Source organism: Bombyx mandarina, chromosome 23 (genome assembly GCF_030267445.1).
Source record: "Bombyx mandarina strain Sakado chromosome 23, ASM3026744v2".
NCBI classification, from domain to species: domain Eukaryota; kingdom Metazoa; phylum Arthropoda; class Insecta; order Lepidoptera; family Bombycidae; genus Bombyx; species Bombyx mandarina.
This window is the reverse complement of record NC_143229.1, coordinates 6,219,843-6,240,281: the sequence shown is the minus strand read 5'-3', so window position 1 is coordinate 6,240,281 and position 20,439 is coordinate 6,219,843. Positions and strand designations below refer to the sequence as shown.

General features: G+C 34.8%; 2 long non-coding RNA genes across 3 annotated transcripts; one reads left to right on the top strand and one right to left on the bottom strand.

The window, feature by feature from the left end:
* The first annotated feature begins 13 nt into the window (after window positions 1–13).
* LOC114252535 (uncharacterized) lies at window positions 14–3,003 on the top strand. 2 transcript variants are annotated; one of them, XR_016325182.1, is made up of 5 exons: window positions 14–363; window positions 504–754; window positions 902–1,088; window positions 1,419–1,549; window positions 1,627–3,003. It is a non-coding gene; the product is annotated as an uncharacterized LOC114252535 (long non-coding RNA). The 2 variants fall into 2 exon arrangements; XR_016325181.1 differs by lacking the exon at window positions 14–363 and having other exon boundaries at window positions 374–754.
* Window positions 3,004–9,901: 6,898 nt separating this feature from the next.
* LOC114250574 (uncharacterized) lies at window positions 9,902–10,903 on the bottom strand. Its single transcript, XR_016325184.1, has 2 exons — window positions 10,758–10,903; window positions 9,902–10,267 (listed from the first exon to the last, which is right to left on the bottom strand). It is a non-coding gene; the product is annotated as an uncharacterized LOC114250574 (long non-coding RNA).
* Between the last annotated feature and the right edge of the window lie 9,536 nt (window positions 10,904–20,439).

Here is a 20,439-nt window from a genome sequence, read left to right as displayed (position 1 = left end):
CGTTTTCGACCCGCAGCTGTATCACGTATTTCGCAGACAATTAGCAGAAGACAAATATTGTGCAAATATTGCTGTCAACTGTCCATTTCGTATTACGGACTTACAACAAAAAAGCAGATCGCGAACCATCACTAGTGCTGCCTCTGCAGAGCGATTTGTGAAACTTTAGTGCATTATTTTCCATACAACTAACAACAACTGGCATATAGTCGGTATTACGGATGCTTTTGTCTGCCACACAACAGCAGATATTTAGCAATTTCGTTTGTCAAATTTGCGACACCCTTTGTATCTGGTGCTGAATTGTTGCTAACTATCTGCAAGTGTAAAATCTGTGAAATTAAATTAATTAACTTGATTTAGGTAAGTGTAATTGGTTTAGATCTTTATTTGTGTTTGTGTTTTCCATAGTATTAACATTAAATACCACGCTGGGCAATTTAAGTACATTAATAATGTTGAGGTTATATAGTTTATTTTTTACAAATTAATATTTCTTCTAGGTATGTACTATGGACAGAGCTCAAATAATAAATGGGGCTTTGGAGTCTAAGGAAATTAGGTCGGATACATACAAATCAGTGCGTTTGCGACGCTGTCTTCGGGATCAAGCTTGACCCCTTTATCTATCGGAAAGTTTGTTCAGAACACATTACAGAATTTCGAAACATCAATATTTACAATTGTGCTCTGAATTAAAGCCGTTAATAACCTAGATCATCAAGACGAACAAGAATAGAAAGTAAAATGCAAGGTACTTATATATATTCAATTTAACATTTTAATGTGTAAATAATGAAGAAAATAAAAGATTCACAAAATCTTGTCTTCAAAAGTAGCATTGTTTTTTTGATTTCAGATTTATTCTTAACTAAATGTTTTAAATAACTTGTTTATACAGGTGTTAACAGCATTGCAAAATTGCATACCAGAAACCTGTGGGAATGAGCTTTTTGCATTTTGAGTTAAACTGTAGTAAATCCAATGCCATTAGGGAAGTGGCTATGCCATTAAACAATCTTCCAGTTTTATTGAAACATTTAAAGTTTCTGCAAACAGTACAATGGGTCACAAGTTATTATAAATGGGTAAGTTCAATAATTATCTTATAGTATAGAGCACAAGAGTTCCACTGATTTTACAATTTCCACGAGTCAATCATATAGATCAGTTATATTCTTGAAGCTTTATAACTATAGCTATATTTTGCTATATATAGCTATATTTTAAACAGAGTTCTAAGAAATGTCAAGTCCTGGTGAAACTGGATAGGCCTTCAGGCCACCATTAATCTTTCCTACATAATTTTTTTTTAATTCAAAATTTGTCTTATTTTTATAGTACATAGATATTTGAACAATAATAATTTTGTGATTGAAAACATAATATAATAGTAAATAAATTTCTTTTCATTATAGGTTTTACAATAAATTTGGCTTTCCGGGGTTTCGGGGTGTATAGATGGCACTCATTTGCACTTATCAGATCTTCTGTATATGAAGAAAGGTTTTAGAACCGCAAGCATTATCATTTCAAGAATGTGCAAATAGTAAGTATTTTGCTGAAGCCTATCATTCACAATAACATACATTTGATAGTACTTATCTAAAGAATTACATTTTTCAGATCTGTGATAGTGATCTTAACATTTTAAGTATTGATGCAACATTTCATGATACATTTGTCTGGCTTAACACAACTGAATATGCCTATGCAGGACCTGCACCATAATAGTGAAAAAGTTTGGTTTTTAGGCAAGTAAAACATCATGAGCTCTGTCTCAGTAACCTGACTACAGAATAATACTCAATCTAAAAGTATATTTAAAACTGGGAAGGCCATTAATATATAGTACTATAGTAATGTTTATTGTCATACCAGGAACACTGTTGACCATTGTGAGTATTGAAAGCCAGTTGGAGATGCTTGTTGGTACATAGAGTACTGCATTATGATCATCATATGATGGCCAATACCATAATTGTTAGCTTGTATTGCGTAACATGGCAAACACACATGGGTTTCCAGTGCCCCAACTCTGATGAAGATGCTGAAATTGATGTTTCTTATCAAATTCATAACATTGTATTTTTTGGGAGAGAAGAGGAAACACAGCACTTAGCACCATGTCAACATTCAAGGGTGGTTCAATTGGATTGTGGAGAACAGACATTAAATTTAGTCCAACCTCTGTATTCTAGTAATTTTATGTAGATTTTTAAAACTGCTGTTCTTAATTATGTGAACTGAGAGGGCAAGAATAGCCTAATTATTTCTCCCTATAATTTTTTAATTGTGCTTAGTGGAAATATACATATTTCCTTAACATTTTTGTGTTTATAGTAAAGGATGGATTCATAACTATTTGAAAGCAAAATTGTGAGGTTGTTTTATTAAGACAATGTTTTAATCTGTCGTGCTCAATTTGTTCTGTATCATTTTATCTTTATATTAACCCCGTTTGTATGATGTATTGTTATATATATTATTGTATATACTGCTGTTTTAAATAATAGAATAGAATGAATAACAAATCGACTAGTAATTCATAATTCTTCTAGATTTTGTTGGATACTTACATGAATATTACTTACAAAATGAAAAACATAATTCATAATTTAGACAAAATGTGGATCAACCACCACTGATTTTTGTTCATTGTGATAATAATAATATAAATATAAATATTTACTAACAATCACGCCACGTTAACTGGTCCTGTGATAAGTTCGTAAAGAACTTGTGTTACAGATACCAGATAACGGAAATAAATGTAGGATTTTTATTATACACATACATATATTTAATATACATCCATAACCCTGGAAAATACATTTATATTTATCATACAAATATCTTCCCTTGGCGGGATTCGAACCCGCGACCCCCTTGTGTAGCGACCATGTCACTTACCACTACACCAGACGGCCGTTAGATAAGTTTGATAATATTTTTTTTTGTGTAATTTTGTTTTATTTGAATAATAATTCTTAAATTAGGAAATCGTAGTTTGTTTGTAATACATGTCCAACTTCTTGCCGCATGAAATTGAAGCCACAATTGAAATATAATATCGACTGCCGATAACTTCAAAGAAACATAACTGAACTTGGGGCCGAGATAAGTAGGATGATAGCAAGGTGATAGCTCTATAACCCTATAGACTAGAAGCAGAACATGCCAAATACTGTGAATACAAAATATACAATGAAGCTAAATACTGGTATTCTACTGGTGGTAGGACCACTTGTGAGTCCGCACGAGTAGGGACCACCACTCCGCCTATTTCTACCGTGAAGCAGTAATGCGTTTCGTTTTGAAGGGTAGAGCAGCCGTTGTAACTATACTGAGACCTTAGAACTTATATCTCAAGGTGGGTGGCGCATTTACGTTGTAGATGGCTATGGGCTCCAGTAACCACTTAACACCAGGTGGGCTGTAAGCTCGTCCACCCATCTTAGCAATAAAGAAATAAATAGTTATTTTGAAATGTTAAGTTGAGAGTAGTTTTATTAGCGTAAAATATACTCATTAGTGTCATAAATTTTACTGTAGTACCAGCCTAAAGTAAAACGTATATATTTGGATTTGCTTGACTATTGTAACAAGCGCTATTTCGTTTTTATGGTAATATAAACTATTATGGACTCGGCTAAAATTAAAACAAAATTGAACTTATTATTTTAAACAAGGTTTTTGCCGATATTGGTCAATTCCTTGAATTTTTTTATATATCTCAGCTGGAAGATGCGCGGACTCTGCCTGCGTACGAGCAGCCTCTGCTGAAATGAAAGCTGCATGAGCCAGTGGTTCGCCTTAGTTTCCATTTTCTCCTCTTTCTACAACTACAGCTCACGATGTGTCTACTCTTCGTTGTTGTCCGCTGTAGTCTAGATAATATAATGATTGATAACATTCTTACTGCCGTGAGTGAGTGCAAAGAGTACCTGGTTAATGAATAAAAATAACTTACTAAATATCGGCCTGATATTTGCAATGAAGCTTCTCTTAAGATGGCTTCGTCGACGAAAAACTGGGCTGATTATAAAAATAAATATTTATTTATTGTCTTAAAATATTAGATTCATTTGTTTAAAAATAATATAGAACATTAAGTTAATGTCTGACATGCAGTTTCCTATTCACGTCATACTGCCCATGACCTGGGTGAACATTATTTTGAATAGTCTGCACAGATTTTATTTCCCTTCAAGCTGTGAAAGAGTGCACTATATTTCTGGTATTCAAATCAAAGCCTACTCTAGCCAAGTCAAACAAATCCACTATCTATTACTTGATAAAGAATAGCAGCATCTCGCCTAGAATATCATCGACTGGTTGTTCTAGCGTTGTCGGCCTCATGTCGGCCTGAGATGGATCTGTTGTACGCGTTATTATTGATAAAACCATAAAACTAAATCATTTATTCTAGAATTTACTATTTAATTTGAAATCGTCGTGGCCTAAGCGGTGTAGTAGAGACGGTCGACTTTCTAATAAAGATGCGACTGAACCAGTGTTAGAATCCCGCAGGCAGATATCAATAAATCCAATGAAACACGTATTTGACATAAATACATGGAAGACTTCCATGATTAAGGATTCATTCATCTTTTATTTAAAATCAAATTAGCAAATATTCTTTAAGAAATCGTTGGTGGTAGAGCGTTTGATTAACCCGCAAGACCACCATTCCGCCCATTTCTACCGCGAAGCAGTAATGCGTTGCAATTTGAAGAATGGGGCAGCCGTTTTGGTATACAGTTGAAACTCAGACCTCGTTTCTAAAGGTGGGCATTCACGTTGTGAGGTCTATACCACTTAACACTAGATGGGTTGTGAGCTTATGTACTTACTTAATTGATAATGAAATTAATAAATTAGGCTATAATTTTGATCCATTCTTTTTTAAAATAGGTTCGTAACGTAAACAACTATCTGATTACAAATTATCAAACGATTACAAAAAAAAATGTTATCAGTGTTTGACACGACACAATTACATTTTTATAGCTATTATTCAAAATAAAGCAAAAATTATTATTAGATCACTTATTTTTAGTAACGCTTCATCGAAAAGAACAGAATTAGCAGCTCTCACTTGGCGTTTCAAACGTGAATTCCACTTAAACATTTTGAAATGTTTATATGTAACGCGCTTTTATAAATTCATTTGCCGGTTTGTTCAGCAAAAAAAAAAGTAATGTGGCTTTTTAGTGCCAATTATTGCTACCCGATTGCGACTGGCGCTAGTTGTATGACAGAAAACTGCAGTAAGCGGTAAGCGAACAATCGCGGTACGTGATACGAAATAATTTGACGTTTTGCGATCGGTCGCGACGCGTCTGCACAACATCTGCAAAATTGTGGCTGTCGCAAATTTTTACGTGATCAGGGGGCGGTGCTTGAGTTACCTAAAAGCACCGTTAATGGATCGGCAGGATCCGTAATGACGTATTTAGGGTGATGTCAACTGTTTACCACTCAGTCCACAGGATCGGGTACGAAAAAAAACGCTTATCTGAAAATGAGCACTTTTAACTAGAGGAACGCCAATTCGAATGATTTAATCACAAAAACAAAATATTTTGATCCATATGCAATTTGTAAATATAAATATAACGGCGTTAACGATATTTCTGTTATATAGCACGTGCAATAGGAGTGACTCACACAAGCCAGGTGCGCCGGCCGTGTCGTTCCACTCGTAAACAACAGGTGCAACAGAAGTGACTCATAAATAAGCCAGCTGCGCCGGCCAGTATAAAATGGCGGTACGTGCCTTGCAAGGAACCACGTCACAGCCGGAGTCCCGCAAGGCTCCGCCCTCTCCCCGTTACTATTCAGTTTGTATATCAACGATATACCCCGGTCTCCGGAGACCCATCTGGCGCTCTTCGCCGATGACACCGCCATCTACTACTCGTGTAGGAAGAAGGCGTTGCTTCATCGACGACTTCAGACCGCAGCTACCACCATGGGACAGTGGTTCCGGAAGTGGCGCATCGACATTAACCCCACGAAAAGCACAGCGGTGCTCTTCAAAAGGGGTCGCCCTCCGAACACCACGCTGAGCATCCCCCTCCCGACTAGGCGCGTCAATAACCCCGCCCCCGCCGTTCGCCCAATCACGATGTTCGACCAGCCCATACCGTGGGCCCCGAAGGTCAAGTACTTAGGCGTCACCCTCGACAGTAGGATGACATTCCGCCCCCACATCAAGACGGTACGCGATCGTGCCGCCTTCATTCTAGGACGTCTCTACCCGATGATATGTAGGCGAAGTAAAATGTCCCTTAGAAATAAGGTGACACTCTACAAAACTTGCATACGCCCCGTCATGACCTATGCAAGTGTAGTGTTCGCTCACGCGGCCCGCACTCACTTAAAGTCATTCCAAATTATTCAATCCCGTTTTTGCAGGATAGCCGTCGGAGCCCCGTGGTTCGTCAGGAACGTCGACCTCCATGACGACCTGGACTTAGAGTCCATCAGTAAGTATCTGCAGTCGGCGTCCATGCGCCACTTCGATAAAGCGGCACGACACGAGAACCCTCTCATCGTGGCCGCCGGTAACTACATTCCCGATCCTGCGGACAGAATGGAAAGCAGTCGACGTCGCCCAAAACACGTCATCTCGGATCCGCCCGATCCACTAACGGTGCTTTTAGGTAATTCAAGCACCGGTCACCGTTCTCGTCGAACCCGTCGCTTGCGACGAAGGGCTCGACGAGTAAATTAACTCTCAGACACAGCCCACTGAGTTTCTCGCCGGATCTTCTCAGTGGGTCGCGTTTCCGATCCGGTGGTAGATTCTGCGAAGCACGACTCTTGCTAGGGTTCGTGTTAGCAACATCGTCAGGTTTGAGCCCCGTGAGCTCACCTACTAAAGTTAGGGTTACGCTGACATAGCCTCTCAAGGCTCTCAGCTTAGGTAGGAAAAAAAAAAAAAAAAAAATGCAAGGAACATTCGTTGGACTGCGTTTGCCTGGTGCACTTACTATATCCTTGTTACATTGTGTGATTCAATGGCTGTTGTACGTACTGGTTAAAGTTGGACAAGTGTTAAAGTGAATTGTTAAGATAACATATTGTTGATTAAATCAGGAATCAAAAAGTGACTTCGTTTTACTTGGTGTTCAGCAAGATAATGTCTACCCTCAAGCTTATAAATATGTTGTAATTTAAATATGTTATTTAAAATTTATCAGTTCCATTTTTCCATTACGTAATGGGTGCGTTCATGCATAGCTCATAGAAGCAGAAATTTTATCCAAGCTAATCTACATGTTGCACATATTACAACTTAAGTGTTGTCGCTTAAAATAATTTTGAAGCTGTTACACACGTGAAACAGGAACTCATGATTGCTTTGCATCATTTTTGGGTAGGGTGATGGTCCGAGTGGCATTTCGATACCCTAAAGATATGAAATGTCCTATACTTTCAATTTTCAAACTTTTTTTTCTGCTTGACATTTTAGTCGACATACTGCTTTGATTCTTGACTGAACAGTCATAATAAACTGTCCATTCAGGATAATATTACATTGAAATAAGAAAGGACAAAAACGAGACATTGACTGACATGCTTGAACAGAAATGTATTTAGCGATATTGCATCATTAAGTACGAACGCACTAATGCGCCATACTGGGCCACGACGAGTTTTATTACAGTTAATCGAGACGCACAGCTAATTTAACGATCCTTCAAGTTTCAACATGTAATATTTCTCGAATTCTACCAAGAACTCCAATGAAGTCTCAGTAAATTCATTTCATCATATCTCGTTTCATTCCATTTCATTTAATTTCACCCCAATTTATTAAATTTCAAACAAATTAACTTACCTATGGAAGTAGTTGCATATTTGATATTTTCCAGCAATCTGTATTTACTAATAGCCGAGCCTAGGAGGTGAATGAAGTTAGCCCCTCAAAAAAATTTTTTTTTCCTATTTTATACTTATTTTCTATTAATTCGTTTGTTCATCATTTGTTCATGATTGTTCACTGTTAATAATTGTTTGTTCTGCATTTATTTATTTAAAAAAAATATTTAAAAATATACCTACAAGTTAGCCCCTCTAATGCAATTTTTAATATTTTTTCATCCTTAATGACTCGTAAATATTCATTTTCGATTGTTCTTATACAAAACACGTTTGTTCTCTTTCGAAATTACTCGTTTTTTGTTTAATTTACTATTTTTATTAGTTGAATAAATGTATACAAAATATGTGTACTGCGCATGCGTCAACTATAATGCCTAAACTTTATACGCGGTTTTAATCGTGAAAAAAAAAACAAATATAAATCCTGAAGGAGCAATTAATTGGTATACAGTTTAATTAAAAAAATAAAAAAATTAATAAATGAAATAATGTGCATTGGCGTTAAGTTAGACCAAATACATTTTTTCCATCCTCTTACCTATCGTATTAAAATGTTATTTTACTAATGTTAGGAATATAATTTCGACTGTGTAAAAAAGTTATTATAATGTATACCTATATTATCTCTTGAAAGATAAATAATGAATATATTTACTTATTTGTTCATAACGATAAGTAGGAGGATGGAAAAAATGTATTTGGTCTAACTTAACGCCAATGCACATTATTTCATTTATTTATTTTTTAATTTTTTTAATTAAACAGTATACCAATTAAATGCTCCTACAGGATTTATATTTGTTTTTTTTTCACGATTAAAACCGCGTAGAAAGTTTAGGCATTATAGTTGACGCATGCGCAGTACACATATTTTGCATACATTTATTCAAATAATAAAAATAGTAAATTAAACAAAAAACGAGTAATTTCGAAAGAGAACAAACGTGTTTTATATAAGAACAATCGAAAATGAATATTTACGAGTCATTAAGGATGAAAAAATATTAAAAATTGCATTAGAGGGGCTAACTTGTAGGTATATTTTTAAATATTTTTTTTAAATAAATAAATGCAGAACAAACAATTATTAACAGTGAACAATCATGAACAAATGATGAACAAACGAATTAATAGAAAATAAGTATAAAATAGGAAAATAAAATTTTTTGAGGGGCTAACTTCATTCACCTCATAAACACGTGACTTTAAGCATAAACATATTTTTTGGTTAGGATAATTAAACAGGATAATTTATATGCCTATCATTCTTAAATAATTCAGTAAATAAATAAATTTTGAAAGATAAATAATGAACATATTTACTTATTTGTTTATATTACCTATGTGAACTCATAACCTATCTTTTTTATACCTTCAGAACGATAGGTAGGAGGATGGAAAAAATGTATTTGATCTAACTTTACGCCAATGCACATTATTTCATTTATTTATTTTTTAATTTTTTTAACTGTATACCAATTAATTGCTCCTTCAGGATTTATATTTGTTTTTTTTTCCACGAATAAAACCGCGTAGAAAGTTTAGGCATTATAATTGACGCATGCGCAGTACACATATTTTGCATACATAATACATTTATTCAACTAATACAAATAGTTAATTAAACAAAAAATGAGTAATTTCGAAAGAGAACAAACGTGTTTTATATAAGAACAATCGAAAATGAATATTTACGAGTCATTAAAGATGAAAAAATATTAAAAATTGCAAGAAGGGGGCTAACTTGTAGGTATATTTTTAAATTTTATTTTTAAATAAATAAATGCAGAACAAACAATTATTAACAGTGAACAATCATGAACAAATGATGAACAAACGAATTAATAGAAAATAAGTAGAAAATATGAAAAAAAAATTTTTTTGAGGGGCTAACTTCATTCACCTGTGTTTATGTTATTCGAAAATATTAAGCTCCAAGCAGCATTTAGCTCCAACTAAATTCATTAAGAACCAATTTTTCAATCGAAGATTAAAACAACATTAATACTGAGAATGAATATTTATTTATAAAATACACTTAAATGTTTTGACCACAAAATTCGCACGATAATTTAAATTAATATTCATTAATATTAATTTCAATAAATGAAGTGCACAAGTCTTTGATGGAGTGGAGATATAGAGAGATAACTCTCAACAGCTGATCCTTCTGCATTTGACTGATCACTGTCAAATTTGTCCTCAGGTACAACAGTTTTCTTTTTGTTGGTTCTGATTGTTTACTTGTACTTGCTTCAGATATATTAAGGGGTGATGTGGCAATACACACTTGCCTTGCCTTTGTGTTCCTGCGCTGGAGCTACTTGGATAGCTTTGTCATTACTACACCTATTTTCAAGTGGCTGGACATCTGGAAATATGAAATAATGTTATCAATTTCTAGGTACCCAACAAACTTATAGTTTGTAAATATATAGGATTATATGTGTACTGTAGTAATAGTAGTAGTATGTAGCTTCCTAGTCATCATCATCAGCCCATATAAATCTCCCCTTGCTGGACACTGGCCTCCACTATCATTGAGAGGGTTTTTAGGCCTTAGTCCACCACGCTGGCCTAGTGCTGGTTGGTGGATTACACACCTAAGAAAATCCTAATAACATTTAGGTGTCCAGGTTTCATCACAATGTTTTCCTTCACTGTTAAAGTAAGTAAGTAATATTACACTGTGATAAATTTTCATTATCGCAAACTTCCTAGAACCTTATGTAATAGGAACTGAGGTCCACTTGCCCATTCTGGCTAATTCCACTAACTAACAAACTATTCTCCTTTTTTCTGATATTGTTATTTGATTATGAGATCTGTGAGTGTAACTAATTATTGACAGTTACACCTACCTTGACTACAAGATGGCAAAGGTATATGATACATCTCATTTTTAGTCCTCTCTTCAATCTTCTTTATAATAGTGAGTATTAGTGAGTCTTTGCCGTTTCACAAATGCAGGCCGAGGTTCACTTTGAGTGAATTTTCGTTTTCTATCTGCCCGACAATCAAATGTGGATGGTAAACCAAACGGTTTGCACATTATTTCATTTATTAATTTTTTTATTTTTTTAATTAAACTGTATACCAATTAATTGATCGTTCAGGATTTATAATTGTTTTTTTTTTGACGATTAAAACCGCGTAGAAAGTTTAGGCATTATAGTTGACGCATGCGCAGTACACATACTTTGCATACATTTATTCAACTAATACAAATAGTTCATTAAACAAAAAATGAGTAATTTCGAAAGAGAACAAACGTGCTTTATATAAGAACAATCGAAAATGAATATTTACGAGTCATTAAAGATGAAAAAATATAAAAAATTGCAAGAAGGGGGCTAACTTGTAGGTATATTTTTAAATAAATAAATGCAGAACAAACAATTATTAACAGTGAACAATCATGAACAAATGATGAACAAACGAATTAATAGAAAATAAGTAGAAAACATGAAAAAAAAATTTTTTTGAGGGGCTAACTTCAGTCACCTCAATTCATATCATACCCTGTGCCTATGCTAGCGCCATTCTGGAGGATTTTTTAACGTTATTTAGTGGTGAAAGTGGGACACTTTTTCAAGCTTCTCCCATATGAGACGGTTCTCCTTACCTCTACCCTCCATAGCCGACCCCAGAGTATATTGTCTAGGCTAGATACTTTCATGTTTTAAATTTTTTTCCGCTCATACCTAGAAGTGAAGATCAGCTGTAACATAGCATGAATATGACAATGTTAGGATCGTATTGTGTGCTGCACCTGACATTAAAAATATATCCATTCTTAGTCTACTAATTATTGCTATAACAACTCACAAGGCATTTGACTTACTTTCCATGTACACACACATAAGCGATTAGTATTAAATAGTTTACTTGATTCGAAAAGTAAATTTTGGTTAATGTGAATGTTTAATTAAAAGTACATTGACGGTCTAATCTCGCGTTTATAATTTCGGACGCTTCGAATAATTTACAATGCTCGTGGTCACGAAAGACTACGGTTTAACTTTTTATAAAAATGATCTTGAATCTTGAACTTTACGTTTCTTCTGATACTTAGCTAACTGTAGCTTGAGCTCCCGCAGTTACAAATGCATGTCTACTGATAAAGAAAAAAAACAATTCTTGCGAATGCATGTACCTATACTTACCATAAATATTTTTCACCACAATCGCCATATTTAAGCCTGGTTAGATAATAGTGTAGGTTTTTCTATTGCTACCGGAGATTTGGGGTAATCGGGACCCTTTCCAAATCCAACACAAATTTTCAATGGTTTTTCTTAGAGTAATACCATTAAAATTGAGATAAAAATGGTTCCGGAGGCTTAAATGTTATATACGATGTGTTGTTATACGTAGTTCTTTACAAAATAAACACAAAAACTGAAAAACCTAGCTTGACCCTATTCACCTTGGCTTTGGGGTGAATCAAGTTACGTATGGGGACAATAGAGTTTTTCGATAGGGCTGGCATTATTTAATTGTTAGGCAAGTACCTAACTTTAGGTTAATAACTATTTAATATATTTAATGAGTTACAAACCTTCAAATATACTATAAAAGTAATTTTCAGTTCAACAAAGTTAAATCTAATAATTCAACAAAACTATTGGACATCCCAGATTTGTCCCTATTCTAACTCTAGTCTCTATTCCCTCAATCTACTGTATATATTATAACTGACTGATTATCGGAGACAATAGTCATCACAACAATGTCACAACATGATTGCTAGCATTCACCTTGGGGTGTGAGAACGAATTGTCTATTGACTCAATAACTGATATTATCAGAAACATGGCGACTGGCTACTTTTATCGCACAAGAATCCTATTTGTTACACGACTTCTAAATTCTATTGCAAGCACGGCTTAAAAAAAGGGTACATGCTATATTTAATGCTAACGAAACCTGGCTATCTGTGCCACGAAGTACTTAGATATATAATACATTATACAATGCAATTCAGATTTGGGCCTCATATCATAATAAAATATGATTAGAGGAGGCACCTTTTGATAATGTAAAGAGCATTTCGAAATAAATTCACTTCTTCTCGTATACTTCGTCGTAATACCACATGCATTATACATACCAGCATGCCTTATAATTTATGTGAAGTCGAATTTACTTTAATTTTAGGTAATAATCATTGAAGTCTATCATATCGTTTCAACAACCAAGTATCCTGTTTAATAAGTTTAGACCGTGTGTGTACAGTTCAGATTTCATAACTTTACACAGTACTGCACTTAGGTAAACCCCGTGCAGGAAAAACGCACTTAAAAACCGGCTAAGCCTTCGCGTCTTACGTTGTCGTAATAAGATATTATCAGTAGGTAGGTATAAAATGTTTTGAATTACTTGATGTATTTTCCTGTTTCAACACAGTATTGGATAATTAATAGGTTGGGGAAAAAGTATTTTCGCATTATAGTATGTATGACTTGTAATAAAATCTCTTTGACTATGCTTTTTGTATCTGGCTGGTTTTGGTATCATTAAAAGTTAAAATTTTAAGGAAGATAATTCCAAATTCAAATTAGGAAAATGTGTGATTTTTATTTATTTTTCGTACCGTACAATGGGGTAAATAGGGACAAAATCGACCTTCAGATTGAATTTTAAAATAGTTCCAATTAAATAGTCACTGCTCAACCAAAGAAATAAGTTGAGTCTTGAACGTACCTAGGTGATAAAAACCGTTACATTATTTTAATTATTCATTTTAAAGAAATAATCGGTAAAATAATGGCCGTCCCAATTTACCCAGCGTCCGGGGTAAATTGACACGGTTAAGGGTTAAATTGGGATATTTGTAAGGGTTGTCAACTCGCAGTACTGCGATATATAGGTAGGTGCCATATAATTATTTATATGGACCGAAATGATGAATACAATCCATAATTTAAGCACAATACACAACATAGTGTAAATTAAGCTGGTTTCTATTCCGAAGCGATGTGACGTAAATGATAATCAACAATACAATGATCAAAAAAAGTATGTGCATGTTAAATTAAAAAAAAAAAATTATTTAATTTCCTTAAAAATCACAACTCTGAAACAAAATCATAAAATAGAATAAAAAATAGAAAACAAAAGGACTGGAAATGCATTAATACAATTTTATTTAATCAACATTTTCAAAATGATCTTTGAGCAAGAGTAAGATAAATAATAATAAGTGAAAAAGTAAAGAATAAGTAAAAGATAAAAAAACAGCTTTATCTGATTACTGCCAATAATAACAAAAATAAAAGAAATTATTTCTAAGCTAAATAACTAAATTCAATTAATTCACTCACTCATAATTGGATATCTCGGATTTTTAATTAATGTTACATTTAAAATCTGAGGCCTGTTTTTATTTGTGTGTGTTCGTTGTGAATGTTAACAAAATCATGATTCGACGCGTGAATAGATTCTGAAATAACAAAAGTTTTGATTCGTTCGAGTTCTTTTAACTTTTAATTTTTTTTATTGCTATAAAGAACATACGACCGGGAAGATATTACAAGGTAAATGTCGCGAAAAAAAGTAATTATATATATACTTTTCTTTTACCTATAATACTTACATAAACTAACTGATAAACACATTAACCTTCTTTACATCACGCAATTAAGTGATAGTATAGGCTAAAAAATCTATTATAAGATATCAGTGACAACCCTAACAAGCCATCCCTATTTTGTCTTTTGGCGTTCCAATTTTGTGTTTTCTCGTCCCTAATTTTTCCAGTCTCGTTCCAAATTATCCTACATACGTCCCAATTTTCCCCAAAAAGAAAGGAAAAAATATACATTTTTTATTTTGTCGAAATATTGTATTTAAAATAAGAATATTGCAACTTACCGTTTGTTGTGGTATTTCCAGGTGTATTAAAAACTTATATAAACTGTGATCTTATTGAAAAAACAACGATAATATTACTTTTTTTAAAAGTTCTTTAAGCTGTTTTAAAACGCACTTTTCAACCACTATTTTAAATTTAATTTGACGAATTTTTGGGACCAACTAAACTCATGTTTAGTACTTCCATAGTTAGCTTGGTTTTTCTTCTATACATTGATAAATATTACCTTAAAGAAAATTAGGTAGATTCCGTGCTACAAGTACTTTGAGAATCTTCCGCAGGTTTGTCCCAATTTACCCCAGAATCCCTATTTACCCCATGTCATGGTACTGTCAAGATGAATCTAAGAAATTCGATACATTTTAAAACTTTACTACAAAAAACGTAAAAATACAACGCAAGCGTCGAAAAAAATTTGCGATGTTTATGGACCTAGTGCAGTGTCTATGAGAGTATCCTAAATTTGGTTTAAGCGTTTTCAATTCGGAAAATTTGATGTCAATGCATGATTTGATGCACGTCGCTCTGTTCGCCCTATTACGTAAAATGGATGCCGTTTTGGAAAAGGTGGAGCAAGATCGGCATATCAGTAGTTACGATGTAGCTGAAGAACTGGGAATTGACCACAAAACAGTTTTGGCGTATTAGAAAAAAAACTGGGCACACAAAAAAGCTCGATATTTGGATACCTCGCGAGCTCATTGAAAGAAACCTAATGAACCGTGTACTCATTTGTGATTCTTTATTACGACGTATTGAAATCGAACCATTTTTGAAGAAGCTGATAGCTGGTGATGAAAAGTGGATCACGTACGACAAAAACGTGCGAAAAAGGGTCGTGGTCAAAGACCGGTCAGGCTTCACAAACTGGCGAAACCCGGGTTAACTCGCAACAAGGTGATGCTGTGTGTGTGGTGGGAAGGGCATTATTCATTATGAGCTGTTACCACCAGGCAGGACCATTGATTCTGAACTCTACTGCGAATAACTGATGAGATTAAAGCAAGAAGTTGAGAGAAAGCGGCCGGAATTAATCAACAGAAGGGGTGTGGTTTTTCATCATGATAACGCTCTCACACATCTTTAGCCACTCAACAAAAATTAAGAGTGCTTGGTTGGGAGGTGTTAATGCATCCGCCGTATAGTCCTGACCTTGCACCTTCAGATTTCCACCTGCTTCGGTCTCTTCAGAATTCTTTAGGCAGTGTCAGGTTAACATCACGAGAAGACTGCCAAAACCAATTGTCGCGGTATTTTGATCAGAAGCCCCAAAATTTCTGTAGCAATGGGATCATGTCGCTACCTTTAAGATGGCAAAAAGTTATCGACAAAATGGTACCTACATACTTTAGTTAAATGTAAATAAACTATATTAAAAAATGTTGCGAATTTTCTTAAAAAATGCGAAGAAACTTTTTCCCCAACCTATTACTTTGATATTGTTACGCCGGTAAGAGTAACGCCATCTATCGCCGAATAGTCGAACGAATATCGAAGGATCCAGAATGCTCGAGAATTACAACGCCATCTATTGACAGATACCGGAAACTACGACTAGAGAGGTGTGGAATAATCTCGATAATTCTAGGGATGAGGTATCGGCTATAGAAGCGTTGTAGGGATGGCGCCCAGTCAGTCAGTAATCGGAACTACTCGAAGCGAAACAGCGAACGGATCACCTGAAACAAAGCGGAACAAGCGAATTGAGAGTTTTAAAGTGTTTGTTGAGTGCTTTAAAGTGTTTGTGAAGTGCTTAAGTGTTGAATACAGTTTTTAGTTGTACTTTGGTGAAATTTTATTTATCCCGAACCCCAGCGCGTAACAATATGTATTTGATATCAAATTTGCAAACATAACGTACAGTAATCGTTTGGAACCTCGTGGTCTACGGAGGGAATTCAGTTCTCTGTCACTCTCTGTGTTTTGTACTGTTCTTTGGTGAGCGCTCTGTAGTTTTGTTCTACGTGATCCCTCCATCTACTTTTTACATTAGCACTTACCACTCCTACGTTCATCCATAGTGCGTTTCTAGAGATCTATTTTGTCACGTACCATGCGGCTCTAGGATGAACTGCATTCCAGGGTGTCCCGGGCGCTGTGACATGTCCTTCTTTAAACTTAGAGAGTACTTAACGGTAGACAGCGACTTGGCTGTGTCGCTAGCATTTCTGATGTACACGAACAACACTAACCACCAACCAGCTGGTATAACATGCCGTATGCTCTAGTAGGCGTATACAAAAGAAATGTTTTTTCCGTGGTTTCTGTTTGGAATATCAGTCGCCTCATGTTGAAAGTTTTTATTTTATTGGTTAGATGGGTGGACAAGCTCACGGCTCACCTAATGTTAAATGGTGACCAGAGCCCATAGACATCAACGTAAATGCCGCCACCCACCCTGAGATACGAGTTTTAAGGTTTCAGTTTTTACTGTACATGTACCTACCCTTCAAACTGAAACCCATTAAGAAGAAATAGGCAGGGTGGTAGTGCCTACCCGTGCAAATTCACAAAACCTCCACCAGTAATTACGGAAATTATAATTTTTGCAATTAGTTTAAATTTATTTTTAAGTCTAATTTAAGTATTTTTACTTCTAGTGCTTCTAAATGAATAAAAATGAAGTGATGGTCGTTAATGAACGTATTACACAAGAATTCCTGGGTCGACTTAATAATTTATTTAAATGCTTGTACTCCGTAGATAAAAACTCACTTGTACAAAACTTGACACCTGTGAAAAAAATTACAAAAATTTTGAAAAGGAAATCTTCTGTTATAACTATTTCTAAATTATATTCGGACATTAATTAATCGTGGAGCCCACTCTGAAGAGCTTCTATTATTTCAATACCTTCAATGTCGGGACTGGATGATACATATCTAATCCTTAGAACCGAAATGCTGAAGTTGTTTCGTGGTATAAATATTAAGACGATAGCATTCTCTTTCTTAGGATATAAAATAGTGGAGCAATACATTTCTGAAAGACTTACTTCAACATTTTATGACCTTAACTTTTTGACGAAGCATGTTGCTGATAACTTTATTTCTGTAATCTGAGGAAGCATGTTGCGGATAATAACATGTACTTTTAGGTTAGGAATATTGTGTTCTTTTTTTTATAATAAATAAATCTTTAAAAGCTGTCTGATGAATGAATGTCTCACCGAGTATTGAATTTAAAAATGTTTATTTTTTCTCTTTTTTAATGTTTTACAGAGCGCAAACCATATATTGTTATATTATATTTTTTTATAATATAGAATTTTAGAATGCATCTAGCTTCCAAATAAGGTAAGGTTGGTTTTATAATAAGGTCAGCTGTTTAATATTAAATATAAAAAAAACACGTGTGGCACTCTGGGACTGCCGCGGTAAAGCTATTGCATAGCATTTTTTATCGACTTATGCAATTATAATTAGATAATAATAATTTAATATTAAAACAATAATAAAATAAATCGAATTTCTTTTATATACCACTAGACTACCGCCATACTGTATTTTCTCAAGCTTAATAAGTAGCTTTTATCTAATTCAGATTCACGACTTAACAACGAATTCCTCATACTAATATTTCAGATGTTTCGAATAATAAAGTAATAAAATGGAATCGCGAATAAAATGGTGTCATAAAGTGTTCATTGATGATATTTTACTCAATATCTTAAAAGTACGTAGCGGATACTATAATGTATAAACTTTCGAAATGACTTAACTTTAAAAGATCGACGATTTTCCAATAACTATCCAGCTAATAAATATGCTAAATTTAAAAAACTTTATAAATAGCATTATCGGAAAGTGCTGTAAAAGTGAAGGAAGTGTAAAATTTAAACAGAAAATTGTCTGTTTAAAGTCCAAAATAATGCTCATTTACAAGATTATTAGTTAGACAGAAAATCCAATTAATATTAAAATTAATCAAATTTAAATTGGGAAACACTGAACGACGAACATTAAATAAGCTCTTCTAAGAGAATATCTTTGAATAACTACCACTAGATGGCGTTGTACACCAAAAACAAATCAAATCATATCAAAAAAGTTTTATTCAACATAAATGAAAGTACATACTTGTTGAACGTCAAAAGAACTACCGCCAATTCACAAAAATTAACCTCCGTCCTGAGAAGAATTGGCAAGAAACACAGCGGGCATGTCTTTTTTTTTTTTTGAAATATTAGATTATTTTTTTGAATATTAGATTTTTTTAAATATCATTTTTACAATAAGTAATTATAACATAACAATTATTACAATATTGAAATGCCCGGAGCGAGCAACTCATTTCCACCTTGTGCAATCTTCTAGATAATCATTGACTTTACAGTAAGCTTTATTGCACAGATGTAGAAACTCCTCAATATGTTTACGAACATACATCAAATTTTCAAAGATATACCTACTGGGATGGCATAGTGAGAACTTTAATTTCTTTAAATTTTTCCCTCAGGGATTCCCTTGAGTGCATGTTATAAATAGCACGTATAGCTCTTTTCTGCAGAAAAAATATCATTTCTACATCAGCCGCATTGCCCCATAGCAAAATGCCATAGGACACAACACTGTGGAAGTAACTAAAGTAAACTAAACGAGCCGTGTCCGCATTTGTTAACATTCTAATTTTTTACTGCGTATGCTGCAGAGCTGAGCTTACTCGCCAATTTATAGGTATATGAGGTCCCCACTGCAGTTTGGAGTCCACTGTTATACCAAGAAAGAACAAACACCAGCATAATGTTTTTCAGAATTCTTTAAAAATATACCAGTAAAAATCATAAAATTTTAAAACAAATTTATTCCAATCATGTTATATCAGTATACATGTTAATTATTGATGAAAACGATGAAATTATGTAACAATTGACAAAGTTATTAAACAAAAAACCTGCATCGCGGTTAAAGTTCTCAAATATTTGAGTATATATACTTTCAGCTTTGCAAATCTCTCGGACCACTTCGACAAAGCGGCACGACACGAGAACCCTCTCATCGTGGCCGCCGTGACAGAATGGAAAGCAGTCGACGTCGCCCAAAACACGTCATCTCGGATCCTCCCGATCCATTAACGGTGCTTCTAGGTACGTCAAGCACCGGTCACCGTTCTCGTCGAACCCGTCGCTTGCGACGAAGGGCTCGACGAGTAAATTAACTCTCAAACACAGCCCACTGAGTTTCTCGCCGGATCTTCTCAGTGGGTCGCGTTTCCGATCCGGTGGTAGATTCTGCGAAGCACGACTCTTGCTAGGGTTCGTGTTAGGATCGTCGTCAGGTTTGAGCCCCGTGAGCTCACCTACTAGTTACGGTTACGCTGGAATAGCCGCTCCAGGCTACCAGCTTAGGTAGGAAAAAAAAAATCTCTCGGAAGCGTCATGATAATCGCCTTATCGTTGCCGCCGCTGACTACTCCCCGAATCCTGATCACGCAGGAGCCAGTCACCGTCGACGCCCTAGACACGTCCTTACGGATCCATCTGATCCAATAACCTTTGCACTAGACGCCTTCAGCTCTAACACTAGGAGCAGGCTTAGGGACCCCGGTAACCGTACTCGTCGAACTCGACAAAGAGTTCGCCGTGCAACCTAACCCATGAATCAGCTCGCTGAGTTTCTCGCCGGATCTTTTCAGCGGGGCGCGATTCCGATCTGGTAGTAGATTCA